Genomic DNA, 10496 nt, shown 5'->3' with positions numbered 1-10496 from the left:
ATTGCAAGTAACAAAGAATACATAATACAAAATCCTTTAAGCCCTAAACCTATTTTTACCTGGTCCTAGCTTATATTCAGAGCTCCTTACTGAATATCCTCTTTTGTTTTGTTGCACAGTGTAATTGAAACAAAGCCTGTATAGCTGGGCGGGTGCACGGGGGCAATGGGCATGTTATCAACAAATGTTACATGCGGTTTTGTGCTAATTCACTTGGCCACTTCTCTACCCTCTCTTCACTCTCTCTTACACCAAACTCGCGAGCAATCCAAACCTGATGCCACTTCTTGGCGGCCATAAAGTAAATGCCGAACCAGGCAGACAGACAGACAGACAACACTTCCGCTCCGCCAAATGATGATTATGTGTAGTATGTATGTATGTATGTAGTTAGTAGTTGTCGACTTGCACTAAAGAAGAAGAAGGCCGAGGCCAAGGAAAAATTATCGTAAAATAGCTAAAATTATTTAACACTATTTTCCATTTAATGCAAAAACTTTATGTTCGTTTGCTTCTTTCTGTATCTCGCCGGCATGGAAATTGTTGCCGGAAGTTTATAGCAAAAGTTGCAAAAGTTTCGTAGAGGCAGCAACATAACATACACACACACAGACACACCCACAGCCTGTTGTTGTTGACGGGAGAGGCAAACGAAGCGATTAATAGCAAGTATTTTGCGGTTTGCAACCGAAACTCTGAGTCTACTTGAGTTTGGTTTTGTGTGAAGAATTATCTCCTTCTCTCCCTCTCACTCTTTATCTCTCTTTGCAATAAGCCAAAATTATGCCGGCAACGTCTCCGGTAACCTTTGGCCTCACGCCAAATGGGAAATCCCCGCACAGAGAGAGAATCATATATCAAACTGCATTATAAAACACAAGTTGAAAACACAAGCTTAATTGGCCAAAGGGCAACGGTGAGTAACTATTGCCGTCCTAAGCAAGTTACATCAAATTAATTATTAATTAATTATTCAGCATTACAGTGCACTCTTTCGCTTTGCTTATAACGAATAGACAACTAATCAATACGCTTGCTGTAAAACCAAAAATATAACAAATATGAAAAAGAAAAACAAGAAAAACCAAAAAAAAATATACAAAACCGGCCCTTACATTGGACAATTCATAAACAAATCTACAATATTTGCCTTTTGGCAACGGCCAGAAGATCCTCAGAGTCATTTATTGTACAATAAAATGCAACTGCGACGTCGACGTCAACTTCGACGGCGACGATGACTACTATGAGAGAGCAGAGCAAAACCTTCCGCAGCAGCAGCAGCAGCCGCCTCAGTTTGAATAGTCACAGCAGCCAGCAGCGGCAACGGCAACGGCAGCGGCAGCAGCGGCGAACGAGATCGAGCCAAACCATCAAGAAAAACGCTGGCCAAGAGGCAAACGCAACTGTCGTTGAAAACAAACCCGTCGTGGCATTCGCAGACACAAGACGTTAAAAGCTTTCCGCTGCCGCCTCCGCCGCCGTCTAGTACCTAGTACCGCAACGATCCCCCACTCATCCGAAACAACCAAGCAAAAGTGAAAATTTCAACTTGAAATCAAACAAACAAAATCAAAAAAAAAAAAAAAACGGAAGAATAATAAATAATAAAGTAATTTTCATTTTAATTTTATTTACCTAGCCATTAGCGTGTCATAATCAATAGAATTTCTATTGACAACGTTTTGCCCAGTAATCACGCAATAGTTTAACCTTAATCAATTAATAGCCAAGTGCATTTTGGGGTACCCTCTTCTCGGAGACGTGACCCAAGTGTCAGTCAGACAGGCCAGTCGGCCGCAAGGCCATGGAAAACATTTCGTTCATTACAATAAATTGTGTGCCCAAACTAATAAATTGCAGTGGAAAATTTTTCTTACCAATAACAAACAAGAAAAACAAATACATAAAAACCCAAAACACCCAAAAAAAAATCAAATACGAAAAATCCCCTCGTCTTCTAATGTAATTTTAAATACGTGACAACGGCAATCTTGTATGTGTTTGTGCGTGTGTGTGTGTGTATTTTTGTTTTAATTTTTTAAGTTTTACAAATTAATTCAAATATGTTTAGCTTTTCACATGGCGGATGAGAGGGCGTAAGAGGTTTTTTTTTTGCCTCATTAGCAATGCAAACGAGTTTCCAAAATATTTGAAACAAAAATTCTTTGTGTCTGTGTTGGTTTGTTTTTTTTTCTACTTTTTCACAATACTCTTTCAATAATGTAAAAAGTTTTTGTATACTCGGTTTGGCTTGATATCTGTTAAACAATTACTAATTACTAATCGGTTGGACTTTTAAGATTTATGCTCTTTATAATATTAGATGTTTTTTAAGACTTCTTAAAACTATTTTTCTTAAAGTTTGTTATTCAATTAGATCTAGATAAGAGCAAGTAAGTGCTTTTGTGCATTTTAAATTTCAAAGACCAGAAAGTCAGAAATATATGACGAAATTCCAAAACTACTTGACATTTAACATGATCTTTAACCACAATCTCAAAAGCAGATTAAGTGCACTTGGAAAACTAAGAAAAGATTAACACAAAACTAGAAGGAAAGAAAAGGACAATAATCAAATGAAGCTGTCATTTTAATCATAGAAGACTTTGATCTAGATCAAATTTATTTTGTTTCAACATAAAATTAAACTATATTGACTAATTGAAATTTCTTTTATGTTTATACTGACTTTTTTTCATTAAATTTTTCATTTAAAACTTACTTGTTAAAAGGTTTTTCTATCAAAAAATGTTTCACAGTTTACAGATACTAAGACAAAATCTACAATTCTAGCTCTATTATAAATTCAGTAACATTTATAAGTCCAAAGATATTTTGTCTTATGTTCTGCAATTTATGATCTCATGGTAAGATCATAAAACTAAAAATAAGTTTATAATTTCATAAAATGTTCAAATTAAAGCAGTTGCTTATGATTCATCTAAAGTGTGGCCGAAACTTTGGCGATCTTTATATAGAGTATAGAGAATTCGATGTTCTTGTAATTGTAATGGGCCCTATTTTTCATGTTGTTTTTGTTTAAAGATTTTTCAAATATGTCAAATATGAAAACTGGTTTCCAAGCGATTGAATCTTTTACAAGTCACACGACTAATGTTTATTTATAGTTTATATGTTTTTTTTTTTGTTTATGTTTATAGCATAGATTTTCCATCTTGAATATGAATTTAAGATCTTTGTTGTTGTTGTTGTTGTTGTCGACTAGTATGCCATTATTTTTGAGTTTTTGAATTATTTGAATTTTGCGGTTTTTTGTTTCAAGTCTGGTTCCGGTCTTGTATACTCGTTTTGTATTCATTCCACGTTTTGTTTATGAAAAATTAATAATAATAACTATTTAAAAAAAAACACAAACACAGACACAGACAACGAGACAAAAAGCAATTACATGGGACACATTGATGCTGCTCAGTCACAGTTTCCGCAAATTATAACAGTAACCTGTGTGTCTGTGGTGTGTGTGTGTGAGTGTGAGTGTGTATATGGTCGGTGGGTGTATGGCAGCGTGTGTGTTTTGTGTATGACTTATCCCACAATCAGAATCGCATCAACATCAATTTCATTTTAGCCCATTTCAGTCAGCAATAGCTAAAAGCAAAGCAAAGCAAAAAAAAAAAAAAAAGCTGAAAGACTGAAATTAATTAGTCCGTCGTTATAAATAAAGCATAAGCATTCGAAAATCAAATCATTTGACATTCAGACTCGCAAGAGCTGACAACTACAACTACAACTACAACTAAAACTACAACGTGAAAGAGTGACAACAGCACAATAAACCAACAACAACAACAAAACAAAACAAACAAGTAAAACTACCAACAAAAAATTACAAAAAATACTTTTAAATTAAAAATAAAAGCGAAATAAAAAACAAATTAAGCTTTGGCGTCGCGTTAAATTATCAAATCATTCACTGGTCACGTGATTATCAGCCAATAGATGAGCCAACTCATATTTCATTCCCACCACATTCAGAAAAAAGAAAAATAAGTTTTAACCAACTCGAGATCTGTCTCTCGATCGGTTTTGCCTTGTTGCTTTGTCTCCTCTTTATTGCCATGGCAAAAAGTTCCTTGTTTCTTGTTAACGGCCAACAAAGAAAACAAAAAGAAGAAGCTGTCTGTGTCTCTCATGTGTCGCGTGTGTCGGCCATTGGCACAAGATCTATATACTATATACATATTGTAATATTTGCCTCCTTCCCCCGTCAAAGAAGAAAACAAAAGTTGGTCTCTCTCTCTCGCTGCGACTGTCTCTTGGCATTTCTCTCTCAGAGAGAAACTGGGCAGATGGCCAAAAAAAAAAATACTTAAAAAAAAAGCTGATAAACTTGTATATAAATTATTATTGAAATTATCTATTTAAACGATTTAAATAAGTGGAATTTCTTCTCACGTGACCCTTGGGGACGAGAAATTTATTTCGGGTATATCCGACAATAAAAATCATATATATATCTATGCTAGTGGCGTTAATTAATGAATCAATCGTGTTTAATTTTTTTATTTTTATCAGCACAACATATCGAAAACGGTGTTAATTTTGGAAAAAGTGACACATTTCTCTAGAAATTGAAACGAAAGGTAAGTGCAAATTGATATGATGATATTGAAAAGGAAGCTGCGCGACATTCCTCCATCTACATATAGTGATCTATGTGTATATAGTTTATAAATATATAGGTTTATTTTTGATTAAATTGAAATATACACACACCATAGAAGGGCTTTCCCCCCATCCCTATGTACATGCCGTCTAACTCTTGTCAAATACCCTGCAAAAGTTAGCCAAAGAGGGGTGTAGGCTGTAGCTTCCATTGCTATCCCCTTTCACTTGACATATTCTAATTACAATTTATTCATTTGTGGGCAATTAAAACAAGTTTTAATGCGACAATTTTTCATTGCCTACAATAGTATATTAACTAAATGTAAAGACCGAATGGATGTTTTATGCAAACAACTTTAAAGATGGTTAAAAAAAACCCCCTTAAGGGTTTATTTTTTTCTAAATGTGTGTAAACTTGTTATAAACAATAGTTGTAATCCCCTTTTCCCTGTGCTGTGTTGATTAATCATTAAATTTTTAAAGTCATATGATTACAAAAAGGATAGGAAAACAGACAAAGAGAGAGAGAGTGGAATAATTATTCTAACATTAACTACTTTCGTCAGCAATGTCAATCTTTAATTAAAGTAAAAAAAACTAGATCCCTTTCTATGATGTGTTACTAGGTATCTGGCAGTCGATTAAAGCTCAAGATGAACAAGCTTTTCTTCTTTCTTTTTTTTTTAAACGCGCATTTGTCATGCAATTTTAATCGCAATTGCATTTTTAATTTTCCTTCCTCTTTCACCTGACGGCAATGTCGCCGATGCTCAGTTCTGGTCTGCTCTGCTCTGCTTCTCCTCTGTCGTTTTTCTGCTCTTTGGCAAAAGAAAAATGTGCACAACAACAGCAGCAGCAGCCGCAGCGGCAACATCAACAGTAGAAAAAAAGACAAAAAAAAAAAATAAAAGCAAATAAATATTAAATGCAATACACTCAATACGCTCACAGACAGACAACAGAGCTCGAGAAAAAAGGGTGAAAAGCTGAAAAAAAAAAAATGATGCAAAGTAAAGGGGGAATGTAGACGGTTTTAGATAGGAGTGAGAGAGAGGGGGAGGAGGACCAAAGCCTGGCGGGCTACTAACACATTGGCATACAGAGAATGCGAGATGCGACAGGATGCCAGAAGAAGCGAGTTTTGCTACGCGTCCCATTTGCATAAATCTACATTTTAACTATACTTTTTAATACCCTAACCTGTATTGAAAGCCATATGTACTTGTTCTCAATGTTTGTGACACTCCGAGATTTTCTCTGCTCTACTTCTATTATGAGGATTGATCAAATCTTTTGATTTTTCCACTGAATCCAAATGACAATTAGAATTTAATTAAACTTTGTGGCTTTAGAAACTTTTGTAAGCCGTTTGTTTATTCTCTAAATAGAATTCCCCAGATTGCACATTTCCTTTGGAAGAGTATATAGAAATCATTGAAAGCTAAAGTCATTTTAAACATCATCTGGCTTAGTCTTTTTCTCCTCTTCTCTTCTTTGCCATACCACGAAAGACGACGCTTGTCGTTATAGAGAAGGATGGCATGGCCACTAGGACTTGGGGTAACTTGATAAATATTCGCGCAATGTTGGTGTGAAATATGCAACAATATTTCTTCTGTCGAAATGAAATGGCCAAGCATTATAATGCAGCAATTGGAATTTTGCTTCATTTTGTTTCGTTCCTTTTCGTTTTCAGAGAAGGGGCCACAATAGTTAGTTTGAAGATTGGGGGCCAAGCCCACTCTCATTTGAGTGTATAGCGTGTGTGTGTGGAAAATTCAATAGCGCCATAGATTGACTAATTAAACACGGCACCGCAACTGACACACTGTCGAGGTGGTATTAACATATCGCAAATATGACAGAAGCAACAAACAAAGCGAAATGACACCAAAACCACAACGTGCGACCACTAAAACCGTAAACCAAATGAAGTCAAATACTCAAATAAACACCCGCATCATTATTCATGAATATTTTATCACTCATATTAAGTGATGAATGAGTGATAGTGGACATAACGCAGAGGCATGGAATACTCTTTATTATCTTGTCTATTCGACCACACTTGACTTTCTAAAATGTATCACCAAAAACTGATAACAACTGCCAATTACATTAAGAACTTCTTCTGCTTTCTGAGTCATTAGCACTTTAACTTAATAACTCTTTGCTTTTTGGCTCATCGAAAGCATTTGTGTGATCAAATCTATGTTGAATACATCTGACAATCTAAGTATGACTTATTTGCTTTGAATGATTGCACCTTTTAGCTATTAATAAGAGCCCCATACCTAAACCTTGAATAGAGAGACTCTATCTAGTGATCTGTCGATCAGCATTCGCTTCTTCTCCTTTTCCTAGAAGATGTTCTTATATCAGAAAAGTTACTATAACTCTTAGTATGTTTAAATATCTATATCAATGCGAGACAAAATTGATCAATCTTTAAAAAACAAGGGTATTCAACATTCGTTGGGTTCTTATTTAAAAAACAAACTTCAATTTTTCCCAAGAAATGTATTTTTATTGGAGAAAACAAATTTTATGTCGTAATCGAAATATTTAGATCATGTTTTTGATTAACCCCATTAAAGGTTTCCTTTCTAAAAGGGAACAAAAACTTATTTCTTTTACATTTGAAACTATAAATTTGGCTAAATCTTTTGATTGTTTGTTGTCGGTGGTGTTGTTGTTAGTGTATTCAAGTTTTGTCTTTCGTCTGGCTTTTTGTTATTTTAATTACTATAATTTGCTAAATAGTCAATTTGCATGTGGCTGAGAGTCAAAGCAATGATTGAGAATGTCAACAGCCATAGCAACAAAAACAACAAAAACAAAGCACGTGCCATAACATCGCGTGACAGGCAAAACGTATGCTAGACTTGTTGTTGTTGTTTTTTTTTCTTCTCTCCATTGGTTAAACTATTCAATTCAAAGAGGAGAGAAAAAATTAAATGCAAAAAATGTAAAATTAATGAAAATACCATTAACATTGACACCTTACAAGTGGTCGTTATGTACACACATACACACATACATACATATATTGGTCAAGTGTTTGTACTTGTTGTTGTTAATTATTTGGCAATCTGTTTGCAATCAGGCAGAAAGAATTTCTGAGTCATATAATCTATTAACACGTTCCGCCACGTTGATTTCGGAGGTGCTAAGCAGAAAGGCAAAAAAATGCTTAATCACAGGCCAGAGATATATTTAGTCTAGGGTCATATATATTATAATTTGCCAAGTCAATTTGCTTAATCTGCCGCAGTGATTAATTGTGATTATCACATGATGCGAATTAACTATTTTTTTCACTCAACTTTTTATGGCCACTCGAAATGTCATAAAAAAATTGAAAACTAGTTTCGAAGACTCTCAATGCTACCCACTTTTGGCTAATCGAATGAAATCAATAGCGAATAAACAGTTGAATGACTTTTCGAAGAGTTCGATTACCTTTATGTAGATTGCATTTGGGCCAAAAAATATATACGAAAATAAAAGCAAAAACGAAAATGAAAATGCTTATTCTCAGGCATGCAACAAAGTAATCGAACAAACAACTAAATGCATGTTGCAGTCATCTATCAATGGATATACATATAAGAGCAAAGTACACACACACAGACACACTTTACCTTTAAGGGACAAACTGGCAACGGGTCATTGCCCTTTACATACAAGAACCTGGCGATGTTTTTGTATACATACATGAAATCGGCAAGAAGTTTTATCATTTTACCTGGTCCAGTTCAAGGCCCAAACGAAACACCAAAAGCAAATTAAGAAACTCACAGAACGACTTGAGGATGCGATTAAAAAATCTTTGTAACCTGACCTGCAGCAAGTTATCTCTCCCTGTCCTCTGCCTCCTTCTCTCTCTCTCTCTCTCTCCCTGTGTTGACCACGCCTCCACCTTACCCGCCAGCGTCTATACGCAGCAAGACAGCCATGATAAATGTGACAACAACAGGCCAACAGACCAACAACTGGCAACCAAACTTGCCTTACCCAACTCTGCCCTACCTTACCGTACCGAGAGTGCCACTCAGGCTCCTGTCATTTCAGTTCCATTTGGCCAAAGTTGAGCTGCAGTCATTTTCGCTTAAGTGCAGACATCCAATCCCAAAGCCCAGCGCCCAGTGCCCAGAGCCCAATTCTCTGCTTGGTGTCCCTATCTCCATGGACTATAGGCCATCTTCAGGTGCTCTTCTTGCTGTTGCTGTTGCCGTTAACTTGTCTCGCATATCAGCGTTCGTCGTTTAAGCGACACTTGCTGAATACTCTCGTACTCGTGAATAAGTTAAAGCCACGCTACGTGCTTAAAATCGAATAGATCGATATCTTTCACTTAGGCTTCATTTGTTTTTGTTTTTTTTTTGGTACCTCGAATCATAGGTAAATAAAAACTTTGTCATGATTCGCATATTAATTGCATAACGAGAGTTTTTGAGCTCTTATTTTGGGTTTGCGTTTTAGCTGCATTTTGATGGATGAATTTCAATTTCATATCCTTAACAAATGCTCAAATTGAATATGAAATTGTTTGAATGGAAAATATAAATTTCTGGCACCATTTCGTTAGCTCTGATTGCCACAATCAAAGGATATTTGATATCGGTGGCAAAATCAATCGCATACAAAATCTATCAAGTAATCAATGATGAAAAGCCATGGGCGTAGGCAAAAAAAAAAAACCATTAAGAGATTTTAGCAATCGCTTATTAAACTTCAGCTTATGAAATGAGAACAAAGGGAACACTGCTGAGTCATGTTGATGTTACATTTTAAAATTTATACTTTTATATTATTAGATTTTTGTTGTTGTTGCCTTGTTTCAATTGCAGGTCTGAGTCTCAAGAGCTTACATTTGAATGTATGTATGTGTATTGTTTTTTTGAATTTCGATGATGCTGCATAAAATTGTTTTGTTGAAATCAATCAAACTTAATGCCACTTAAATCGGCCACTTTTAATACTATGCACTTGAATATCTCGAAATGAAATCATCCCCTTTGCGTACGCCAGTGCATTTCGCAAAGAGAGGGAGACAGGATTGAGGACGAGAGTAACTATGTCGGAAGCCAGAGAACAGTTTCTTGTGGCTTTCAATTTTGTTGGCCAACACGCCAAATAACCAAACGAAGCAAAGCCAAACCGCATCAAGCTAAGCCAAATCAAACAAGCAACTGGGACAGCAATACTTTTCTTTTTCCCGTCATTCTCCCACAGCAGCAGTAGCAATAATAGCAACAAACAAACTTACCAAAGCAAAGCCAACACACACACACACACACACTCTCGAAGGAAAAAATGTGCAGAGTCCTCTTCCAGCCATGAGACGAGCATTTCTTTTGCTCTATTTGACTTGGTGGTTTGGTTTCTTTTTGCTTCAGTTTTTGTTTTCTTCTTCTTTCTTTTTTTGGCTGCTGTGGTCCCATTATGTGGCATAATTGGAGTTTCTTTTTGCCAGCCATCCACATGCACACATACACACAAAAGTGCATACATGGCGTATGTGTGATGCAACTTTCTTGCTCTTTGTTCTTGTCGCCACCGAGCCAGACCAGGCCAACGCCTTGAAGTATGCTATATATATGCAATAAACATACATAAGTGTGTGGTGTGTAAGTGTGTGAGTGTGTCTATGCTTTTGGCTCTTCTTGCACGCCACATTCTCATAAAAATTAAAGCCTGAGCCTGGGCAAGTGCATGTTGCATGCAACATTGCTATTTATGAACTCAACAAGAACGCCTTGCCTTTCGTTAGCGCTCGACATGCTGCCCCGAGAAAAACATGCTCCCCATAAATCGCAACAGATAAATTTTCGCTTTTTGGTTTACATTTTGCCGGTCCG

At 36.0% G+C, this 10496-nt stretch overlaps 1 protein-coding gene across 2 annotated transcripts in view; it reads left to right on the top strand.

The window, feature by feature from the left end:
- Positions 1 to 1349: 1349 nt before the first annotated feature.
- Positions 1350 to 10496, top strand: part of LOC137584556 (sodium-coupled monocarboxylate transporter 1) — a 37507-nt gene continuing 28360 nt past the window's right edge. The window contains exons 1-2 of one of the 2 annotated variants that reach the window (XM_068300003.1): positions 1350 to 1612; positions 4540 to 4607. The gene's annotated coding sequence lies outside the window, so the exon portion shown is untranslated. Of the gene's footprint in view, positions 1613 to 3708; positions 3831 to 4539; positions 4608 to 10496 lie in introns of those variants that run through there. The other variant, XM_068300004.1, reaches the window with a different exon arrangement.

The sequence above is a fragment of the Drosophila tropicalis genome, unplaced genomic scaffold (assembly GCF_018151085.1).
Source record: "Drosophila tropicalis isolate 14030-0801.00 unplaced genomic scaffold, ASM1815108v1 contig_878, whole genome shotgun sequence".
NCBI classification, from domain to species: domain Eukaryota; kingdom Metazoa; phylum Arthropoda; class Insecta; order Diptera; family Drosophilidae; genus Drosophila; species Drosophila tropicalis.
This window is presented reverse-complemented; position numbering and strand designations above follow the sequence as displayed.